The sequence below is a fragment of the Agelaius tricolor genome, unplaced genomic scaffold (assembly GCF_023055355.1).
Source record: "Agelaius tricolor isolate 1412-34295 unplaced genomic scaffold, bAgeTri1.0.p SCAF_3, whole genome shotgun sequence".
NCBI classification, from domain to species: Eukaryota; Metazoa; Chordata; class Aves; order Passeriformes; family Icteridae; genus Agelaius; species Agelaius tricolor.
Window position 1 is genome coordinate 13,943,509 of NW_027269263.1, and position 23,494 is coordinate 13,967,002.

General features: G+C 42.2%; 1 protein-coding gene across 4 annotated transcripts in view; it reads right to left on the reverse strand.

The window, feature by feature from the left end:
• The window catches only part of ITPR2 (inositol 1,4,5-trisphosphate receptor type 2), a 244,386-nt gene that overhangs the window by 216,294 nt on the left and 4,598 nt on the right, over nucleotides 1-23,494 (reverse strand). The gene's annotated exons all lie outside the window — the stretch shown is intronic.

Sequence of the window (23,494 nt, forward strand, 5' to 3'; positions counted from 1 at the left end):
GAAATTGAAATAAAAAGCACAAATTGGCTTCAGCCAAGTTACACAATAGATGCATTCAGCTTTGACTCAAGTTGGTGAAAGCTTTGCCTCCAGCCACAAGCACAGCGAGGCCAATCCCCCAGCACACCTGTGAGTTTTCTACCTCTAGCAAGATGACAAAGTCTCCACTGTAGCTGCAGCTCCCAGAAGCAAAAATGACAAAGAATTTTGGAAGTCAGCAGTTCCAATCTCATTACAGACTTGGATGCAAACATGTGGTGTCAGTCAGGAAGGGGGAATTGAAGAAACAGCTTCAGGAGTGAGCAGGGGGCCTTAGGGAGTTGTGTTCTTCACAGTCTAGGTTAGGCCAGGCTTAAAAAGAACAGAGTGAGGTTTGGAAAGCAGGACTCAGGAAGAGTCTTGCAGGCATCCTGCATTCCGTCCATGTTCTAATAGGCCAAATCTTCCTGTAAACAGCACCTAAAACCTGGAGTAACTGACTGGAAAGGATTACCTTAAACAGGAGCTTTGCCAAAGGGTTTTTATGCCAAGGAGTACTTCTCACTCTCAACAAAATCCCTGGAAGGTTTTTAAGGAAGAACCCATAAGATTTGACCTTCAACACTGTCAGGATGGAGGCATATTGAAAAGTCAACCATAACTCACAAGGAATCTCCTGTGTTCTTTGGTGACAACTTGTACACCCTCATGACAACAACTGTGGGTGAAATGCAAAACTTTCACCATGGCATGTTACTGTAGCAAAAGCCAGATAGAAAACAAGGTGTTGGTGCTGAGCCAAACAAATGAGATCCTGCACACTCTCTGAGCCAGCCAGCTGCAGTGCTCAAACACACTGGCCTTGCAGAGAACAGACATCCAACAATTAATACCAATCACTTGCTGCTCACCATTCTCTAAAGGCACAAAGATAAGGACCATAAATGAGTTGGGCAGCATTCAGGAACCAAAGACATCAGAGAAGACAAAGGAAAAAGGAGCTGGTGCCGCTCCCATCCTATGGACACAAAATCAGAGCACAGAAAGGTTGATTGACATGTGTCAGGGTAGTGGCATGACAGAGCAGGAACATCACCTCCTAAGCCCTTGCTCAGCACCCCAGCTTCTCACGTCTTTGTTTCTTATAACACAGAACAAAAATCTCAGGAAAGTATTGCTTTGTTTATTCAGCAGTTACTAAATTAACAATTTAATCCCCAGCATTTGCCCATAATGCCATTGATCCTGTATTCCAGCTGCATGACCTTCAGGGAGGCTAACAGCTCCTTGTTTACTCTGGAGGTGCTTGTTACAGTACCATAGGGAGAGCTGAGCTGCACATTCCACATGATGCAAGACTTCAGCCCGCTCTGTGGAGGGGAACACAAGAGGCTCTTCAAACACAGACCACTTCCTCTGACACACAATTTAAAATATTCAAATCCCACTTTTATAGCGAGCCAAAAGCAGCTGATGGTTTGTTACTGACACCTGCGAGGTGGCTGCGTTAAACAAGCAGCAATTCAAAACCTTTGTAACCTGCTAACAAATCCATTTGAGATGAGTGAAACCAAACAAGAAGCTTGGCTGCAAAAGGTCCTGGGCACCTGCAGTGACTGTCAGACCACATCACAGCAGGTTTTAAGATCACTTGCTTGTAGGTTTGAATAGGAGGCCAAAGTGCACCAGACTAGGCTTTTCAGATAAAGGCAGAATTTATTGTATTATACCATAAAATGTGCAAGCTATGTAAACACTGATCCAAATTATGGTGCAAATATTCAAGTCACTTAACCATGGTACTATCAGAGAAGCTTTAACAAACTTCAAGGGGTTTAATTCCTCAGCTGGACCACAGACAATACTGCTTTGTGCTCTCTGCTGTCATTCAGCACCTGACACGTACAACACAACTGCATTTCAGTTTTCCATACATTGGCAGTACATAAATGACAAAGGATATCCCTGCACATGCATGAAATGATCTCTAGCTGAGCCAGTTCTCCCCTGAACACAATAAATACCTGGGGTTTGCACAATCCCTCCACGTAACTGCTGTAATTAAGCTGTACAATTCCTTGGTAGTGCCTAAGATAAATCATCAGGAAAGTCAAAACAGTAATTACACCCCTGGACTTTACGCATGGCCCTTTGTATTCAGTAATTGCAGAATTAGGGGCTGAAAACAACAATGCTCATGGGATTGCTTGTCACAGATGCCCAGGCATTCTCCCACTGAAGCCAGGGGAAGTTTTTCCACTCACTGCAGGGCTAGCAAGGGCAGTTCCTCATCATTGTGCCACAGGCAGCCAACCTCACAGACCAGCAGGTGTTTAAGCCATTAAGGCCTCACATGTACAGAAGTGTACACAGCTACAGTGTACAAAGGCTCATTAAACAAGAATTGGAGCTACCTGAAGCAATGCCTAGGAGATAAGGTGTGCCTCTCCACAGAGGCAGGGGGGAAGTAAAGGCAGTTTCAACTCTCTGCTATCATCACAAAATCACCCAGGATGGGTCAGGGTGGGAGGAGCCACAGTGGGGCAGGCAGCTGGTCCCATCTCTCTGCTCCAGCAGGGCCACCCCAGAGCACAGGATTGTGCCCAGGCAGCTCTGGAAGATCTCCAGAGAGGACACTCCACACCCTCTCTGGACAAACTGTTCAGTACTTGGTCACTGCACAGGAAGAAAGCTCTGCCTCACGTCAAGTGGTCAGAGCATGATCCTGTAGAGTTGTGCACCTCTCTTCCTCTCCTCCCATCATCTGGTGGAGTTGAAGCTGCCTCTTCTCTGATGAAATGGGAGGAAGGACACAAAGGAGGAACAGGACTGAGCAACAGAAGTATAACTGATAAGCAAAGTATGTTGGCAGAAAAGTCTAATGGTAATAATGGTGCCTGGGTTCATAGATAGGAATCATATATGCTCCATCAGTCTTTGTGTCCTGCAAGCTCCCCTGATTACCTAACACAGGCTAAAGGTAAATACACAAAAGGTTTCTAGGAACTTGAAGATGTAGTGCAAGAGTCAAGGAATAGTTGTACAGCTGTAATCCTAGAAGGACTGTTCCCAGTGATGAGTTATTTTAGATTTACTACTGAGATACAGTTCAATTCTCAAAGCACAAACACCAATGTAAGAAAACAACAGGAAAGGAATTATGGTGGGTTTCATGAATTTTAGGTCTCTTTCATAACATAAGATGCTTTTTAGATTGTCAAAAAAGCAGCCACATATTATTTATCTTAGCTTTATATCTTGAGTTTCAAAAATACCATCCTGAAATGTATTTTGTCTCTTCCTACCAACAGAGATTTCCACCCAGTAATCATAGCCAATATATTCAGGTATTGTATTATATACAATACCTGAATAAACACAAGCACAGACTCTCCCATAGGTGGAACTGCACACATGTGTGTAACTTGTTTAAAAATACAAGACCCAGCTGCTGATGTCTATTATACATTTGGTACTATTTATACATCTATGAAGTATTTTACTCCTCAAAAAGCTGAATAAACTAAGCTAGAGGCAATGTCTTCAATGCAAGACACATTGCTCAGCTTTTATTCTCTTAATGGTATCATAATTTCACTGCCTTTTTGAGCAGCACAAGGCCTGGGCAGCAGCAGGAAGAGGGGCACAGTTGGTAACAGGCATCAGCAAGAGAAGCTGGACATTTTAACTGCCAGAGGAGCCCAGCAACAAATTTGTTCACAAAGAATGCTGAGGTTCCATCCCAAAACCACATAACCTCAACATCCCCCCGTGAACAAAGGAGCGGCCCACAAAGCCTCCTTCACTTTGCTCCTCAGATTTCCCTTCACACAACCTCCTCCACAGAAATGTTCCTCCAGAGCACCTGCCACCCAGGACACTTCTTTCCTCCCAAACTGCAGCACGAAGCCTCTCCTGTGCTCCACACATCCCAGCACCCACTTGGGAAGAGAGATGAGAGTCATACCACCAAGAAACCAACCAATAATGAACAATAGGTGATTAAAATTTTGCTGCCCTGGAAATCAAACATCAAATACCTAAGTGCCAAAACAATCAGATACACCCAGTTCTTCTCCAAGTCCACCCACTTTTCATTTCATTGAGCCTCTTATCAGGCATCTAGGTCAGCCCACTTCTTGTGTGCTTCAAGTGGTCTCCTGCCAAAAATCTACAGTCATCCTACCTCACCCTTCCCAAAATGTGAGTTCATACTCCTTTCTGACTACCAGTCCTGCTTCAAATCATTTACAGCTCTATGATTAGCAACCCTGTATGAAATGTGTCCTTTTCCTGTCTGTTTCCAATGCCAAATTTTTCACCATCATCTTTTCACATCTTTTAGGGTCCCCTAGATTAATCCCAGCCCAAGCAGAAAATAAAAAGGCTCTACCTTGCATTTATAGAAGGGTTATTAAACCTCTGCACAACTTCAGAAGATTCCATGCTAAAAAGCGCTTTCAACAAATGGGAGGATAGCAGAACACAATATTTTAAGAACTTCACTTCATACCAGTGAGGTATAGCAGCACAGAGACAAGAAAGTCTGGCTCCTGCCTGCCACAAACCTTAGGAGCTTTATAGTTTCCTTCCTGAACAAATTTTAATTGCCACAAACACAAAGCATAAAACAGGTTGAAAGGAGCTGTTTAATAAATACCCTTACTCTGGGAAAGCAAAATTCTATGCATGTAAAACATTCCAAACTCCTGAAGGTGTCTAAAACAGCAGACAAATTTCATCATGAACAATCTTCCACACAAGGTGTGGATGCATTTTATCTGAACTCACAGAGCAGGAGCACTCAGCCATTCCCACCATCCCAAAAACACTTGTCTGCGTCACTTTGTATTAGCAAATGGTGTGGAGACACAAGGGCAGAAAGCACAATCCTAAGCACATAGTGGGAAATAAAAACACCACCATACAAGCAGGCAGCTCCACATTTGCACTAATAACTGCACAAATAATTAGCCCTAAAGTTTTTTCCCTTATCTGATAGTGCATTCATATATTCTTGTAACTGTACCTGCAGGCTTACATGTCAAGAGAGAGGGAGTAAAAGCAGAAGTTTTTCTGCTCAATTAAGTAATCCAGCTATAAATCCTGAATGTCATTTTGTTATTCTATTGTATTGTGTTGTATCCAATCATGCTTTTAGATTGCAAAAGCTTCTGTTCGGTAGAACTTGTTTATCCTTTTTATAGCTATATTTACATTTAAAACATTGTGCAATTTCCATTAAATTATAAGATCAGAGCTAAAATAAATTATTACAAAGGAATAAAATGTTATTTGGAGGTTACAGAGGAAGGGAGAAAGCATAGTTCTTAGATTTTAGTCTCAGTTTTGCAATTTTCTTGGCCTGTGTAATAGGTAAGCCATTAATGCACCAAGAAAATGGTACAGAGCTACACTTGGACATACTGATTTTTGCCAAGCAAATGAGCATTTGCACAGTATTTCAAGATCCTCATATCAATGCAACATACATCAAGTCATTTTCAATGGTGCCAAGCACACCTATATTCTGCTGTCAAAAGGGGACTGGGAATTGGTCACAGTCACAAGGTTGAGAGAGCTCAAAAAGTGTTTGGACAATGCTCTCTGGCACAGGGTGTGATTCCTGAGGCTGTGCAAGGCCAGGAGTTGGACTCAATGATCTTTGTGGGTCCTTCCAGCTCAGGATATTCTGTGATTCCACAGGGAACTGGCAATGGGAGGAGGTGTGCCAGCCTATCCCACCCAGCTCCCTCCCCAGGCACACCCAGTCCTGCTGTACTTCTCTACAACACTGGCACTCTGCTCCCATGCAGGTTTTGGCTTCAGTCTGTCTCAGTGCCTTTGATAAACAAATTACATTCCCATAAACCCAAGGAAATGGTTGATTTCTTCCTTTGTTTCTTTTCTATTTTATTTTTAATATGAAAAGTAAGAGTCTATCCTACAAGGATGTTACGACAGCCTAAAGGCATTTAATTGGAATACCCTTCCACAGGCAAACCCTCTTTTGGGTGAAATTTGTATTAAAGCTAAAAAAGCTGAAATTATAAAATAAGTATTAGGAAAGCTTTCTGAAGGCTTTCTTTAGTGGCTTGCAGAACACAGACCCAATAATAATACACATCACCTGGAGGACTGGACAATTTTTTTCACTACTAACATTTTCCTTTTTGGTGAAATCTTGGCTGTCTTTGAATGGACAAAATTTCCACTGATGTCTCTGAGGCCAGGATTTCAGCCCCATCATCCCAGCTTCCCAGAACTACCCTGAGGGATGAAGTTTAAAGAAGCAGCAGTGTCAGCACCTCACACAGAGGGTCATTCATCAAAGATTTAATTGCAATCTAACCTCTTCAGCATTTCCACTTAATCCACCTAACTACATATGGAATGCAAATACTGTAACAAGGCCAGGATTTGGCCCAAACTTAGATTTAAATCAAGATTATACACATGACTTTAACTCTGCTTGCTCACACCTTACAACCACCCATAACAGATCTGCAACTCAGTTGTCTCAATGTAAGAAAGCACAGATAAAGTAGAATTACTAGGTATATCAACCTAACACACATTAGAAACACTGACACTGCGACTACTGTAAACTAAAAATGAGGGTGTCAGAAGCAACCCTGCATCTTTACGTGAATTTTTAGGCATGCAGCTAACTGGTCCCTATCAGACTGAGCAGTTTAAATTTCCATGGTACACAGTGACTTCAGAAAAGAGATCCTAGTAACAGCATCCCAGAACCAAGCAGAACTCATTGCAGAGTTACCTATTCAGCCACAGACAACAAAGCTAAACCAGCAGCATAGGGAAAATAATCCAAATCAAAATAAATTCTGCATCTAGTTTACAACAGAAAAATTTGAGGTTTTTTTCTCACCTTCGCACATATTTCTGAATGGCCACTTGAAAGGACTGCTTTGAAGAACTATGTGCTAATAAAAGTCAGAAAGGCTGGATTGTTCACTGCTACCAGCACTTAATGAAAATGGAGAGATTTATCCAGAAAAACACTGTTGAGAAATGCCAATATCTGTCCAGTGATCAAAAAGTGAGTTCATCCCTGTAATGAAGGCAGTCACACCTACTCATCAAAATGGCAACACTTGCTGTAGAAAGGAAGCATAAGCAAAGAAAGAAAATTAGGAAACTTTGCTGAAATAGCACAATGTAAAAATATTGTTGTTTAAGAAGACAAACCAGCCTCAGATGCTACTGTAAGGCCTATAATAAACCTCAGCATCTAGAATGACAACATATGTAGGCAAACAAATGCATACAAAAATATATACATACACAAATATACATGAAAAAACTATCAATCCAGCAAACACAGGTTGGAATGTAAATCCTGGAAAACGATCCAAGTTCTTTCTCCATTTTGTAACACAAACAACAATAATCCAGCAGACCAACCCATGTCACACTATGTAAAAATGTGAGTGGAAAACATTGCTCAACCAAAGTGCTGACATTTTACACATTCTGCAGTGCTTATTTTACACAGGAGAGGCAAATTTTACATGCCTTATTTTTTGCTTAATTAAAAAACTCCAATTTTTCAGACAATACAGATAACAAAACCCTCCATGTTACAAACACTTTTATATGTTAGGGTACTAAACAAAGAAAGGGCTCACCTCATTTCAGAGATGAACAATGGGGACAAGTCCCAGGCTAGTGTGAACACATATAATTCCACTGAAACTAGTCAGACAACCCTTTTCTGCAGCAACTCAGTGCCTGGCCCAGTGCTTTTTATACCCCTCCTTTAGTGCACCTTCCTTCAGCAGCCACAGAAACTGTCCAAGCACACTCATACAACACATCCTGAGCTCCCCCAGCCACAGCCCCTTTTCATGAGATGTGCCATATCCTGGCACTGGGTGCAAATCTGGGCTTTACAATGGGAACAGGAACCTTTCCTGACCACCCCCTTGCTCTGGAATTACAGTGCTGCCTGGTTTTGCCCTCAGATAAAAGCTCTCAGGCTGAACAGCATAACCACCACCAAGCTTGTAGCCAGCACGCAATCCAGCTCCCAAAATCCTGCTGCTGGTTTCAGCCTTTACTTCTGCCCTTGGGGACAATGACTTTGGCTGACAGGAATTCCCTGAACAAGGTCTGCTCACCCTGTGATGCGTCCAGCTCTCACCGGTGGCAATGAGAATTGTGCACAGGAAATACCTCCATATCAACATGTGCTCCAACCTCTCAACAAAGGATTGTATGATTTTTATTTTCACTTTGCAACAATAAATGTTTACAAATTTTTGCAGCTTGCCCAGGTATTTTTGCATTTTCTTTGCTCTTCTCTTTCTTCAGCAGCAAGTTAAAAAAAACCTTCCAAAAAAAAAAAAAAAACAGCTGAGAAATCACAGTGACTTTATTTACTTGTTTTAAAACTGAGAAGAGCCAGTTTCCTACAGGGAGAGATCATTTTGGGAGCTGTTCCAGATTGTCTCAGAGCTGCTTTCCCAGTTGCTGGGAGCTGCTCTGGAGCCCTTTGCCACACCTACCCCGACCTGTACACACTCGCTTGAGCGAGTCCCACGTACAGCACAGAGCAGAACCCTGGAGAGGAAATGCTTGGGAATGCTCCGGCCACAGTGGAAGGAGCTGGGAAGTAGGAGAGTCACGAAACAGCAGCCACAAGCAGTGTGGCAAAACAGTCACCTCTGTGCAAGGGGACAGGTGTGAGCCTGATCTACTTGTGGGAACTTTTCATAACCATCATTTTAAAGCAGGAAAATGACATAAAAAGCAGATTCACATCTCAAAACTGTTTCAGACCTTTCTCAAACCAACCACCAGGCAGGCTGGAATCTCCCACCAGGAGGCTACACTCACAACAGCCAATCTCACATGCCCAAGGACCCCCAGGCTCTGAGGCACAGAAAGCCCCACATCTGCTCAGCAGAGCTCAGCATTCTAACCAGGGTGGCTGAGCACCTCCAGGACACCTCCAGGCCCATCCCTGCACAGGGTCTGGGGACAGCATAAGTGGCAAAAATCACTCCAGAAAACACTTACAGCAGTACAGGCTATTGCATCCAGCACCCAGAACACACAAGAGCAGGTGTTTATTTATTAATACAGATTTTTTTTTTTTTTTTTTGGTCCACCTGAGCTCTCAGTAATGACTCTGCTGAGCACCAAGGAGCTCTGACTCTGGCTGTGCTGTCACCTGTCAGTCAGATCACCTTCTAAGGTGTGTCTTAACAACAAGCTCTGTCACAAAGAAATGAGTTTGGCCTTCTACCTTCAGGCCCTCCAGTTCAGCAGCATTCTTTTCAGCTGAAGGAAATGCTTCCAGGTCTCCTCACACAGCTTATCCTTACACCTTAATGGAGGAAAAACACCTGCAAATAATCACTTTCTACTGGGAAAACTGGAGTCTTTTATCACTTACATATATTTACTGGGAATTAACTGGCAGTGAAACAAAGAAATCAGGTTTTCTAGAAAAGCCTGCACTTGGTGATAAGTGGAACAATGATATCCACTTCATTTTTCCTTTTTAAGTGCAATCCTGCTGTACACACATACACTTATCAGCACTCATGCTACAAATCCCACAGAATCCATGGGTTTTAAAGATGCAGACTGTGTTTGACCTGGGAAAAAGGAGCACGGTTCTTCCCTCTGGATCAGTATCAAACACAATCTGGGCACACACAATGCACCTTCTCCCTTCTGTGCCAAAGTATATACCTCAGAAAGCAAAGGCAAACCAGCTCCAGGGTTACATCTAACCAAGCCAAAGCCGGGTTACACTTCTTCAAGCCAAAGCAATCAACTCTAGAAGAACTGTGATGCTATCACAAATTTTATTCCAAACCATACGATCTTTGGTATCATTTCTATTGGTCTCCTTCTTGATGCTGCATTGAGAGATATTAAAAATCCCTCTACTTTCACTGGAAAAGAATGTGTGTTCCTTGCTGTCACCACTGCCCTGAAAAATGTGAAAAATGGCCTCCAGCTCTGCGAGCTCAAAAACTAGAAGACCAAGAGAACAGATGCACACATGATTACTTTTTTTAAATCTCACCATTTTTCAAACCCCTCTCTTTTGTTTCTGGGGGATCTGACTCATAATTTTCAGAAGCAAACAGGAAGCACTGCAGACATCTCCAAGTGTTTCCTCTCTCCACCCTCCCACCCACCCCTCTTGTCTTTTACATAATTTCTGGAGACTTTGTTATTCCTTTTGCTATATTAGCAATGAAATAGCACTTCCCTACACCAGCTCCAGTGCACTGAGGTGCAAGAGACCCTCCTCTACCCAGCTCCAAGGGAGAGACATCCTTCATCCCCTTGACAGGACAAAGCAGGGCTTTCCCTGCCTGAGGAAGCCAGGCCTTGGGGCCAGGCAGGAGCCAGCTGTGGGGAATTCAGTCCTGCTCCCCACAGCAGAGTGGGACCTGGAGCAGAGAAACAGGATGAAGAAGTGTTAGAAGGTAATGTGCCGGGAAAGCCTTTTTACCTCACTCCATTTATTACAGCGCTTCCTTTCATTGTATACATGGGAAAAAATAACATTTCCCCTTCTCCACTCACCGGCAGGACCTGTCAGAGCACTGGGCAAGCAGCTGCTTGGCGGGCTGGGCAGGAGGCATGGCAGAGGGACAGCCTTGGGATCAGCTCCTCTGCACGCAGAGCAGAGCCCTGGCTGAGCATACGGGGCTCTAGCTTGTCTTGCAAGGAGTTCTTGGTGCCCTCAAGCAACAGGGGGGTGTGGGAAAGGCTGGCAGTGAGATGGCACAGGGCTCCAAGGCACAAGTGAGGGGGACAGAAACAGTATGAGGGATGACAGGAGAAAATAAATTACCTGGTTTGAAGAGAACCATGCAGCTCCCACAAGGAACTGGAGCAAGGTCAGAATGTGATGGGTGATGGACTAAGTAGCCACTCTTCCTTACTCCTGCATGACCAGCTTTCAACCAGGATGGTGGGGACCATGCAGAAATGCAACTGAAAGCCACCTGATTCCCTTTTTAGAGATGTCAGCTCTCTCTGGCCAGAGCAAAGTAAATGGGATACATTTCAGCAGCTCTGCTCAGGAAGAAGGCATTGTGCTTTTCAGGGTGTTTTGTGTATTCCATCTCTTTGTGTCAGTGCAAGGTTGTAAATGCAATTACAGGCAAGCCTGAGATCCTGAGGTTTATTTTCATTACACCTCTGTTCCCATAGAGATTTTGTAGGAGCAACCACTACTGCACACTCTCTCTGCAAAGGGAACCTGGACACAAAAACAAGCACACCAAAGCTCATATCTACTTTCAAGTTAAACTAATTGGTGCAAACAACCCCCATTTAAAGAGTTCTAATCTAACATGGTGCAATAATATTTAGCACTGTGAAACTATTCTAACCTTTTCCTTATCACTCCCCAAAGCTCTCGGACACATTATCACAAGAGCTTAACCTGCTGCCTGGCACATTAAGATTAAAAACCTGCCCACTGCCTCAGCTACTAGTCCCTATTCACTTGTGCAAAGTCAATAATACTCCACAGCTATAAGCTGATCTGAAAAGATAGCAGAGCACCCCACCCAAAAATCAGCTCCATTTTTATCACCTCCCCAGATTTTATGACCTAATCAAAAAGCCAATCGTCTATCAGTGTGCTGCAGCTTTGCATACAGTTACACAGTTCCTTCTCCAAGTCAAACAGCACCACATTGTCTGGGATAATCTCATCCACTCACATAAACAATTAGTCTGCTATATTTTGATTAACACTTCCGTTTAAGAGGACACTGAGACGCTTCAGCCTAAGTGGAAGAAGGTCTGGCCTCCTGCTAAAACAGACATGCTTTTCCCAAGCTTCCTCCCTGACTAGAAATCCCAGCCTTGCCCCAAGCACCTCTCTGGAGCAGAATTCTCCACTATTTTCTGATTTGACAGATGGAAATAAAACAGCATAGCTGATATTGCAGCACAAGTCACAGTTGAGACAGCCATGATACACAGAGTGTTATCACACAATTTCAGAAGGCTTCAACCCATACAGAGTAACACCATGTTACTTCAGAAAGCTGCAAGCAGCCACCCTTCTTGTTCTTTAGCCCAACCTTTCACACTCCTCACGTTCATGCACTGCACCTGTGTGCCCTCTGTTCCCTTTTGTGACCAGTCAGCACACCTGGACACTCCATGGCTCATTACCTTCAATGCTGTTCCCCTGTCCTGCACAGCTGTAGCCATTGGGGATGAGGCTCCACAGCCCCACTCCCAACTACCACAAACTGTGTGCCCACAGCCTGACACTCCTCTGAGTTACAAGACCCACAGATCACAACATTCAATAACAGAACTAAGTTGACCCAAATGCAGACAAGGGCAAAAGTAAACATTAATCTGGGTCATTCATTTCACATTACAACCTTTCAGAGCCTGAGGGTCTCTAAGCAACAGTCAACCCCGTTAGCACAAATCATCTACTAAATTGCTTAAGTATATGAGCTCATATTGCTTAGAGAGGGCTGAGAACACTCACATAAACTGTTTTGATGGGGAGCAGTAATGTGAAACCACTGATAAAAAACAGCTTGCAGAGCAAGTGTACATCCACAGCCTTGGTGGTTTGAAAAACTATTCACCAAGGCAAAAGACACAATCATCTCTGACACCACAGTTCACTCACATATAAATTCTTCCTAAACAAGACATCAGAAGTTAACTGCTCTCTTGTGATCCATTAAGATAGAAATAGATATTGGTTAAACTTAAGTATTATCATATTTCCTAGAAAAACTGAAACAGAGACAAGGCTCTATTCCACTTTATTCCATATATATATGCTGCTTGCTACTCTGGTTACTTAAAAGGACTACAAATTATTCCTGTACCTCACAATGTGCTGTTCATCTGGCTGGACTGCAGCTTTGTGTCAGCAATTATATGAGTTGGAAATGAGCTTGAGCCTTTGTTCTTTCTTTTTTCTAACCTTTAATCTGAAAATGTTTTAGAACATGTTTTTGTTTATTTTTACCTTTTAAGTTTAATTTTTGTCATAGGAAAAGAGCACCAAAAATAACTATTTGTTTGTGTTTAAAGCTTTGTGTTTACACAACAGAAAAGCTTGTCATCCTGAAATTAGAAAAAAGTATCACAGCACTTACCTCACCAAAGTTCTGCTAAGTTCCTGCCAACTAACTTTGAAGAGATCCTGTCATAGCTGTGGAGCAGACTTTCAATGGCATTTAAATCAGATATTCTGCTGACTTACTCTGGCAACAAAGTGCCCAGAAAACAGCTGACCAGCAAGGGCTCAGTTCTGTATCTACAAGGGATGGCACAAATATCCAACTTCCCCTCCTCTTAGCACACTGTAGCCAAGGTGGAAGAAGTAAAATGAGACTTCACAGCACTCCCTGTAATCACCTCTAAGCAAGACCCATTTGAAAGCAGCTGCTGCCACATTAGGGCTGATATGAATCAGAAATCCAGACACACAGAATTTCATCTGGACACCTAGGTGCCAGTTTAAGCTGGGAAGAGCAGCCTCCAAAGGGAAAATCCCCCATCCCCAGACTAGGACCAAACCACACAGGAAGAGCTACCAATATTCACAATGCACAGGAAAATCCTCCTCCCTCTTCTCTTCAACTAGATTAAATAACCTACACCTCATTGCATTCACAACAATTCCCATTTTATATGGAGAAGGACTGAGAACTTACAGAAGGTATTTAAGGTCCACCCTACAAAACAGATCCATATTTCTTTTGGCTGCAAAAGTCAGGGAGAAAAGACCTGCACCAGTTTTTTAACACAAATAATAAGTGCCTTCAACAATTCTTAGAAAACAAGTACTCATATTTGATCCCTCAAGCTACCAGTACATAAAAACAACCAAAACGCAGCCAAAACTGTAATTCTGAAGTTCCTTCAATGAGTAACATCATCCACAGACAGATACCCACAACCAAGGTGTAGAGACCACTCTGGCAGCATTTGAAGATACTTGAAGACATTTCATCACTCAGACAAGCCTGTAAATGCAATATCTTCGTTATCCTCAGAGGACTGAAGTGATTGAAAAGAAGAGCTGACATGATATTTTCAGTCCTTTCAGGCTAAAGGGATAAAATTCCTTTAGTTCTTCTATGACCTCTGCTAAACTGAGACAACAGATGAAAAGCAGCTACTGAAAAAAATGCTTTCACCTCAGCTTGTTGCAGACCTCTATTCTTGATCTGGACATGAACTTGATCTTCTTAGTCTATGCACTTGTCACTACAAAGGTTGACTATTATAACACTTATTTCAACTGCATAGGAAAAGGAGGCACAAAGGGCAATTGGGACTGAATTCTCCTTGATTTCATTATGTCTCATTCACATCCAGTCAATCCCTGGACTTCATAAGCTGTCCTGTAAAATTCCATCCAAGAGATGTTCATGTTACCGAACAGGCTGGAACAAGCTTTTCCAGCCTAGTGTTTGATCTTCTACACAGTCCACATCACCCTAAAAGTTCCTAATGATGTAGGAATTTGCTTTATATTGAAATAAAATAGCTTCTGGAGTATAATTCATATTCACATCCACTCCTGCTTTAAATTCCTCAAAAGCAGTGGGACACAGTGCCCTCATTTCCTTGAATCAATAAAATGAGAGAGTTGAAGGTAGAAGTCCATAATGATCCTTTCTACCCACACCCATCAGCCTGTGGGCACATTGAGATAGGGTGTCTTTTCTGAAAGCCTGCTGTCTCAAAGACTTAGCAAAATACTTGGAATTCCAAATTCTCCTTTGATCCATAGATGGTTTACCGTTGTTTCTATATCTACAAGTCATTCAGCCAAGTTTCTCCGATTTGCAGAGCCCTTTGGTGCCTGACTTCACAAGCACTGGGTGATTTTGTGAAATAAATCACAACTGTCTCAGTGGACAGCCATAACTACCAGTTCTCTGGCAGAAAAAATCCCTCAGCTCCTCAGCCTGAGGAGCCTGAGGCATCACACTCCAGTGATGCCCCCATAAGACACTGTTGAGCTGTGCTCTCTCTCTTTTATCTGTCTTGCCAACGTCACATTTCCTGCACCATTTCCCACTTCCTGCTTACATGCCACCAAATCATACATTTTGCAAATCAGCCATGACTCTGCCAGCACCCCCAGTTTCAAAGCCACGATACAATTTCTGAATGAATATAACCACCTGTGTACTACCTCATTTCTAAATTCCAAATTTGCCTGATGAGATCAGAAGACTTTGATCATGCCACTTGGAGGGGATGCTACGCTTTCAGATGAGCCCAAAATGGTAAGAGCCCAAATGGTCTGTGAAAGCTTTTGGCTGATCTGCAATCTGTTCCAGGAGCAATACATTCATCAGGTGTGTGATTCTGCAGGTTTTGCACTTTATTCAGAAGGTTTTGCAAATTATGAGAAGGAAAGAAAAAGCAATGCCTTTTTCAGCAGTCGTTCCTTGAAATAGTTCCTTGATCTTCTGCCTAAGGCAATATCTGCAAAGAGTTAATTTGGGTGAGGCATCAAGATGACCCCATTGCTGCCAGATCTGTGAGCACCCATGAAAGTACATTTAATTCCTATTAATTCCTTCAGCAAGATGTGCCAGCTGCTCTCAAGATGCCTCAGCACAGTACTGATCATGTACTTCTTCCTCAGATAAATTAAAATGAAAACATCTGAAATTTTAAGCATCAAGAGGAGTTCCCCCCAAAGTGGTCAAAAATTTCTGTTGTACTCTGTCACCTTCTAAGCTGCCCTTTCCCATCTCACACCTGTGCTTTCACAGCAGAGTAACTGATCTGCGAGGTCATTCCCAAAGTCACGTCTCTGCTGAGGCTCAAACACAAAACAATCCAAAGCTTCCCTCACCTATATTTTGTAGAAAAATAAATCAGAACCACAGCAAATGACCAACTCAGCAAATGACCAACTCAGTGACCCCACCCTGCTGTTGGAGAGTGGCTTCATTTGACATTCATTTCCCTAACTTGCCTGAACAGTTTTTAATTGTTGCCCATAAAATGTTTCACTTTCATCTGCAAATCATCACTGAAAGTGTCACTAGGAAACCTCTCTGCTTTGACTCCTACTGATGTACCCAGCTCTTTTTCCAGATGGCATTTTTATTATTGGTTTAATTCTACTCCCAAGGCTTCCAGTTCTTGTATTAGAAATAATATCAATTCTCTCTGGTCTCTTTTCTTTTCTGTGATTGCTTCTTGCACATGGATCCACACGAATACCAGTCACAAATTTACACTTTGGAAGTTGAATCCATCCCATGATACCACATTATTGTTAGTCAGAAGCAATTGTGTCAGTTCTGGAGACTTAAGGGCTGTTTCTGCCATAAAGAAAAGTTTGAGATGATGTCAGGTATTTTTTTAATCAGTTATTTGGAAATAGTTTTATATAATCATAGAATCATTTAGGTTGGAAAATACCTCTAAGATCGTTGAGTCCAATGAGTCTGAGAACTTGTGAATTCCTGTTTTCCTAAACCTAGGACATATCAAACAGCAAGAGTTTCTTTGATAGCAGTTTTCAGAGAGAAGAGTGCTCAGTGGCACACACATTTTATTTCTTTTGGGTCAGCAGATTTTCTTGTCTATGACTGATGTTTTTCTCTTGTGTTCTCCCTACTCATTCAGGCCTGTATGCCTTGTCCTGATGATGCTGAATTTCTTTCTAAGAAGTTTCTTGGGTAACACAGCCCGGTTTTTATGCAGCTTTACCAAGTGTAAGTGCTTTGGGTGGTGACTTCTATTGCCCCACTTATCAGGTTGCATAAAGGATTCTCTCCCTCACCTCCATTACAAATGAAGAGCATTAATTATAATTATCAGTCAACAAGGTTCCCCCCAATGGATGAGCATAACAATAATTGCCAGCAAGTGTAAGACTCTCTTCAGCACACAGTTTTCTCAAAGTGATAAATTCTGCATCTTTAGACACAGAACTTAAAATAAAACAACACACCTTTTGACACATGGGAGCCTTAATGAACTAACTAGCTTTGTCACTACTGGCACAAGCCCAGTTACTGTGAGATAAACCAATATAAAAGAATTTATGCTTTGAACAACTCCCCAGATCAATGCTTATAAAAGACCACTGGCCCAGAATTTAGGAGTCTTTGGTTATATTCCACAATTTGTCTACAACCTTGCACAAGTGGCTCCTCTGCTCGTGTCCCACCCCTGAATCCACTGTTTCCCTTCAAACATACTTTAGATGCATGCTTGAAAACTCAAACCAGCACTGTCCCACTTCCAGCTGTGCTCAGGGAAAACATTTCCATTAGGAGCAGCCTAATCACAGGGACAGTTTAATCCAGCACAGAAAGGAAATGGATCAGATGAAACCAGAGTTTGACTCCGCCAGCCCCATGCACAGCACGGCCTCAAATGAGCTGTTAGAACCAAACTTTACATTCCATGGTTTTACTGTATCCCAGATATTAAAGGGGGAGGGGGTGTGGGACATTCATTGGTCCTTGCCTTCAGTGACAGAAAAACCTGTTCAACTACAAAAGTTAATACAGACAAGACTTAATTGCCTGCCGGGTCCTGACCTTGTTTTGTTTCTGCAAGAGAAGCCACTGCTAACACAACCTGAGCAAACCTCCAAGCCAGACCCTGCAGCTGCCCAGGGGCCACAGCAGTGCCCTCTCTGAACAGCCTCTGAGGGGGTTTCTTGATCCTAATTTACCTTTTAATACTCATGACAATCAAGCCAGGGAAGTAAAAAATATGAATTTGTATCCTATTCAACAGGTTCTTTTAAAAAATTGTCTCATGACATCTTTTCAGTTTAAGTCCACAAATTTGCAGGTGTAGGACCTACATCTTAAATCACTTATACACGAAATAATGTCATGAAGCTTTGCAAGGATTTTTGTGAGTTACTTTTTTTTGAGAAAAATAATATATAATATCATAGAATGGCCAAGACTGGAAGGGTCCTTAAAAATCATCTCATTCCATCCCCCTACCATGGGCAGGACACCTCCCACTATCCCAGGTTGCTCAGAGCCCCATCCAGCCTGGCCTTGGACACTTCCAGGGATCCAGGGGCAGCCACATCTGCTCTGGGCACCCTGTGCCAGGGCCTCAGCACCCTCACAGGAAGAATTTCTCCCTCAAATCCAATCTAAACCTGCTCTCTGTCAGTGTGAAGCCATTCCCCCTTGTCATGTCACTCCAGACCCTTGTCAAGAGTCTCTCTCCATCTTTCCTGTGGGCTCCCTTCAGGCTGAACAATCCCAGTTCTCTAAGCCTTTCCTCACAAGGGAGGTGCTCCATCCCTTTAATCAACTTGGCCTGCCTGTCACACATAAGTTGTTACCTCCTCACCACCAAAATAAAAAAAATAATTAATTTTTCTGTATGTTATTTTGTATTTTTATGATTTAAAGGCAAGGTTCTTCTTTACAAATAATATGCAATAATGGTACATAAGGATATCTGCAGAGATACCTGAAAATCTCATTTGAACTTGGACTTCCTGTATTTAGTGAAGTCATCAGCTTTATAGTTCTCACAGCAACATTAAAATCCAAAATACTTATACATCAGTCCAGGACTTAGGAAACCTGTTTGACAGTAAAATTTGACTTACTAAGTTCTGTCTCCAACCTGGGAAGCAGTGTAGATGTTGCCCTGCCTGACTTTTATATCAGCAAGCCTGATGGAAAACCTCATTTTACTCCACTGAAATGCAACAAAACTCTCCACTAAACCCTGACTTTTCTGCTCTTTGTAAAGAGCCAAGCTCACTGAGCCTGTCAGATTTGGAGCAGGAGTTTATGGATTGGCACCCTCACCAGTGCCAGGCAGCAAAGCAAGGACAATGCATTCTGCTGAAACTGAGACCACCTTAGCAAAAACTGATAATCTAAAAAATTGTCCAAAACATCCAAGAAAACATTAACAGGCAGTTAACTTTTTTCAGTCCACACAGTTTGTTGGTTTGTTTTCCTTTTCTTCTTATTAATGAAGGATTTTTTTAAAAACCCAGCTTTCTAGGAAGGCTTTAAACTTTTATTCTTTGATCAGAAGAATGGAACTTGCTTAGTGATGCATTTGAACATTTTTCAGCATTCACAACAGAACAAAGACCTGCTCTCAGTGTTTTCAAAAGTGATATCCAGTCTTTCCTAATACATTGATTTTGCTTCCTCTCTTTATTTATAGTTTCTGAACATTAAAAAAATATATGCCAGACTGAAAAGATGACTGCTAATATTTTAGCAAAGCACATGAGGGAGAAGCTGAAGATATCCACAAGTAAGAGAGCTGTAGGAGCTGGGATTTTACAAATCAAGTCAGGTATTGCGAGATTCAGGACAAAATTATACTGTTCACATCCAACTTTGCTGCCCTCTAAAGCTGCCAAGTTAAATTTTCCACATCACAGTGCTCAACGTGACACAACTACCCAAAATCTACTCTTAAGAACTGGATTCCTGTCTGTTAACTGCAGGAAGCAGGTATAAAAAATCTGGGGCTCACTAAGAGTTTAAGCAGTTGTTTCTCTAATTCCCTGTGCTTTCAACTGCCCCTGCAGCACTGATTAACTTTCGTGTGTCAAGTGCAGGGAATAAAAAAGCTGTTTGAAATTCAAACAAGCCTCCAAGAGAAAATCAAGATAAGAAGCCCAAGCATTGAATCACAAGAAGTTTCCGTATTTTGAGTTGCATATAAAGAGCCTCTTTTCAGGGTTTGTTTGTTGATATTCCTTTTAAATGACATTGATTTTTATCTGTCAGAGGTCAAAGAACAAAAACTTGACTACTGTTTTAATATCATACAGAAAAGAGCTGGAGGAAGCTTAACTTGGTGTCAAATCACAGAACCACAGAGCAAGCTGAGTTGGAAGGGACCCACAGTAATAACCACTACATTTGGATATGCTCTTCCAGCCTCCTCCTGCCAAGAATTTCATATAAATTTCAACCCAGTACCTTCATTCATGCAGCAGCAATGACCTAGAGGGACATTTCAAATTAATTTTCCAAACTTTATTATATGAGAAGATTACCAAGTACCACAATTTGCTATATCTAACTTTTGTTGTTACAAAAACTATCACAGGCAATCTTAAACCTGCAATTTATTCCTGAGGAACTTGCATTTTACCTCAGACATTCTCTTGGAGAAGGTGATATAAAACATTCATTTTCCTGGACAAAGTCAAAAACCTTCAGAACAAAAAAACAAACAAATATTCAAGTATTTGAAACCTCACCAGCCTTAGCACAGGCCTCAAACATTTGAAATAGCAAAGTAAACAGTGGCAAAGGCAAGCTGACTTCTTCCCTTGGAAAAGAACAGTTTGTCAGTAGCTTTTCAGAGCTATTTTCTCTCTCAGTAGCTTCTCAGAGCTATTTTCTCTCAGCCCCTGCTGCTCTTGGTAACTGCAGCTCCTGCTCCTCTTCAGCCCCACTTCCCTTCTAACACTTTCTCATCCTGAATTCATCAACACACCTCTTTTCCTCCTTTTCATCATCCAGCAAGGGAGCACTGGAAGGACAGGGGAAGCTGTTTTCCTCACATTCTTTTCTGCAGCCTATAGCCCACTCTTCAGGGTCCTCTTTCCTTTGTTACTAAGCAATGAATAAGAATTGTTTTTAAATCACATACTTTGGAAAACACTTTATTTCTACTCAACAGCAATCAAAACATGCAAACGAATGAGGATAAGAAGTAGGTAGAGACTGAGGCACAGAGTCACAAAACCAGCAACAACAGCAACAAGACCATTCCTGACACAACCTTTTGGCTACCACAGCCAAAACAGCCCCTCAAAACCTCAAGCAGTACTTAATATCAGACGTGAATAAGTACATTTTAACCCTGTGGTTTTCTTGTTTAACTCTGTTTCCAAAACCTTACCTTTCAAGAATGTAATTTCTCAGTTTGTTTCTTATTTGAAGTGAACTGAGGCACTAAAACCAGAAATTATTTTTACTTCTCCAGAGACAGGGAACACAAAGCAGCTGGACAACTGAAGCTCTCCTGTGGTCTCCCAGGAAAGGAATCTGGAAATCCTGGGAGTTGGGATTCACCTCCCACACAGATGGAGGTGAGGGTGAGGGCTCTTGGTGACCAGCGTCAGCAGAGAGAAGCTGCTCCTGCCAGGTAAAACTGCTGCCTCCCAGCAACAGGCAGGTATCACGACAGCCCACGAAGTCTTAGGGTAAAATCCTTCCTCAACTTATACCTGCTAAACCTGGGCAAAACTCCACAGGGGCAGAGAAAGCAAGCCCTCCGTGCTGGAGAAGTGGTGCTGGAGAGAGCCCTGCCCTCAGGAAGACTCAACACACATCTGCAAGACTCTTGGGTTTTTTTGAAAATGGGGATAACATGCTTTTTTTGTTAGGTTTGGTGGTGGTTTGGGGTTTTTTGGTTAATCCTGTTCTCGGAAAGGCCATTTTACTTGAAACTTTCTACAGCAAAACATTCAGCTCCAGGCATCTACCCTGGATCCCAAGCATCAAGGTTTAGCACCATGAACAACAGCTGAAACCAGGACCTGTGTCAGGAGTGCCTACACATCTACGCAGTGGTGGAACTGCTGGTTCAAGTAATTAGATGGAATCAGATTTAGAAATTTAACAAATTTGTAGGATTTGAAGGTTTACAGGAATCAGTCATAAGGGGGATCATGTCCTTAACAGAACTAAAATATGCATCTCTGATCAAGTGACAAAACACAGCACAGACAAGGTAAAAAGTAAACCTTGAATACTGTTCATTTTCTTTTCTCCATTTTGATACCAAGTGTATCAAAGTGATGGAGCTTCACCCACATCCCTTTTCTGCTACAAGAAGTATCAGACCTTCCAAAGCAAGCAGAAACCAGACTTTCATGTGCAGAGGACACGGCTTTGAGCTGCTGCCCAACAAACAGGCTCAGGCTCCAGCCGAGCAGCACTGGCAGGGGAGGGCTCCAAAGACCTCACTGTGCTGTGAAACACCTGGCTGAGCCAACATCTGTGTGCCCCTTGGGAAACAATCTTCCAGGCTGGGGAAGTCAGAGATTGACTGACTTCTTCCTCTGCAGTACTTTTAAAATACAGGGTAACTATGGTTTCTAGTGACACCAAGAACCACACACAGGTGGTCCAGTTTAATCCCTTCATTATGTAAAAGCAAGGTAGAAAAGACTTCAGGTCACTCAGGTGAAACAACCTCCCCTCTCTTTCCTGACTACTCCCCACATCACCCACAGCCCAGCTGAGAACTACAGAAGTTGTATGACATGTCTCAATTCAAATCCAAGTCCTCTCTTATTTCCAGTTACCACCACACAGCAGGTAAACTCACTTCCACACCAATCAATCAGTTCTTTCCCTAATCCCCATTTTCTCTCCAACCCTTTTTGAGAATGAGCCCTTTGAACCAAGGATATTACATTTAAGCATGCAGCCTCATAAATCATACTGCTGTAATTAAGTCTAATGTTATGTTCCCTCACACGGAGGCTGTGCTCTGTGAACAAGTAAAACTTCTGAAACAAACCAACTTCCCCTGGGGCTCATGGCCTGCTGCATTCCCCTGAGGCTGCTTTGTGGAAAGCTTTGTCTCATTGTTTATTCAAAGATGGCACTGCTGTTACAGTATTTGAAACAAGCATCAAAATAAGGTTGTTAGAAAAAGCTGGAGCGGTGCCTAATTGCTGGTGAGAGTGGATAATTACAGAGGATATGAGCTTTGATATATGGATTGAATAGCAAGGTATGTGAGATGCAGAGGTGTATTTATATGCCTACATCTCCACTTACATGGCATTTATTGTAAGATCAATGAAAGTAGTTAATAATGCATGGCTTATTAGTTATCACAGAAAAGAAATACACTGTGCAGCTTAAAAGTGTACATCACCATATACTCAAAGCAGCTGCAGAATTCACACCAGGGCTGCTGCATTAAGAAGACAACCAAGAGAACATATTCCTGAAAATGCCAATCCTACACAGTATTTAAAAAAAAATCAGAATCACACAATCAAAACTGTCAAATTTCATTGGTTCTATCAGTCTAGAGGATAAAGTACCTAGGAAACAAAACATACAAGTACTTTTTCCCACAGAAAAGCTGAAATTCATACTCCCATCTCTCTTTTAGGTATTATTTGATTCTCTATGTGTTAGAATCAAATTATGATTAATTCTAGTTATGCCACTCTCACTTTCTTCAGGCTTTTTATTCTTTCCTGACTAATTACCTTTTTCCAGCTGGCACATGAAAGAAAAGTTTGCTATTAATTAAAGGATGGATACTCTGTTCCTTAACCATAGCTTATACATACAGACAGCAGGAGAGAAAGGTTGAAAAAAATGAGTGCACTGATGAAAACACTACATGGGTGTGTCTTGGAGCATCATCAGTCACTACATCTTTTGTCTTAGCACCATTCCTGAAGCCACCAAGATGACATATTTCAGCCTTTGCTATACTTGCAACATTTTGATTTATGCTGCTTCTTAAGCACTTTCTACTTAATCTTCTC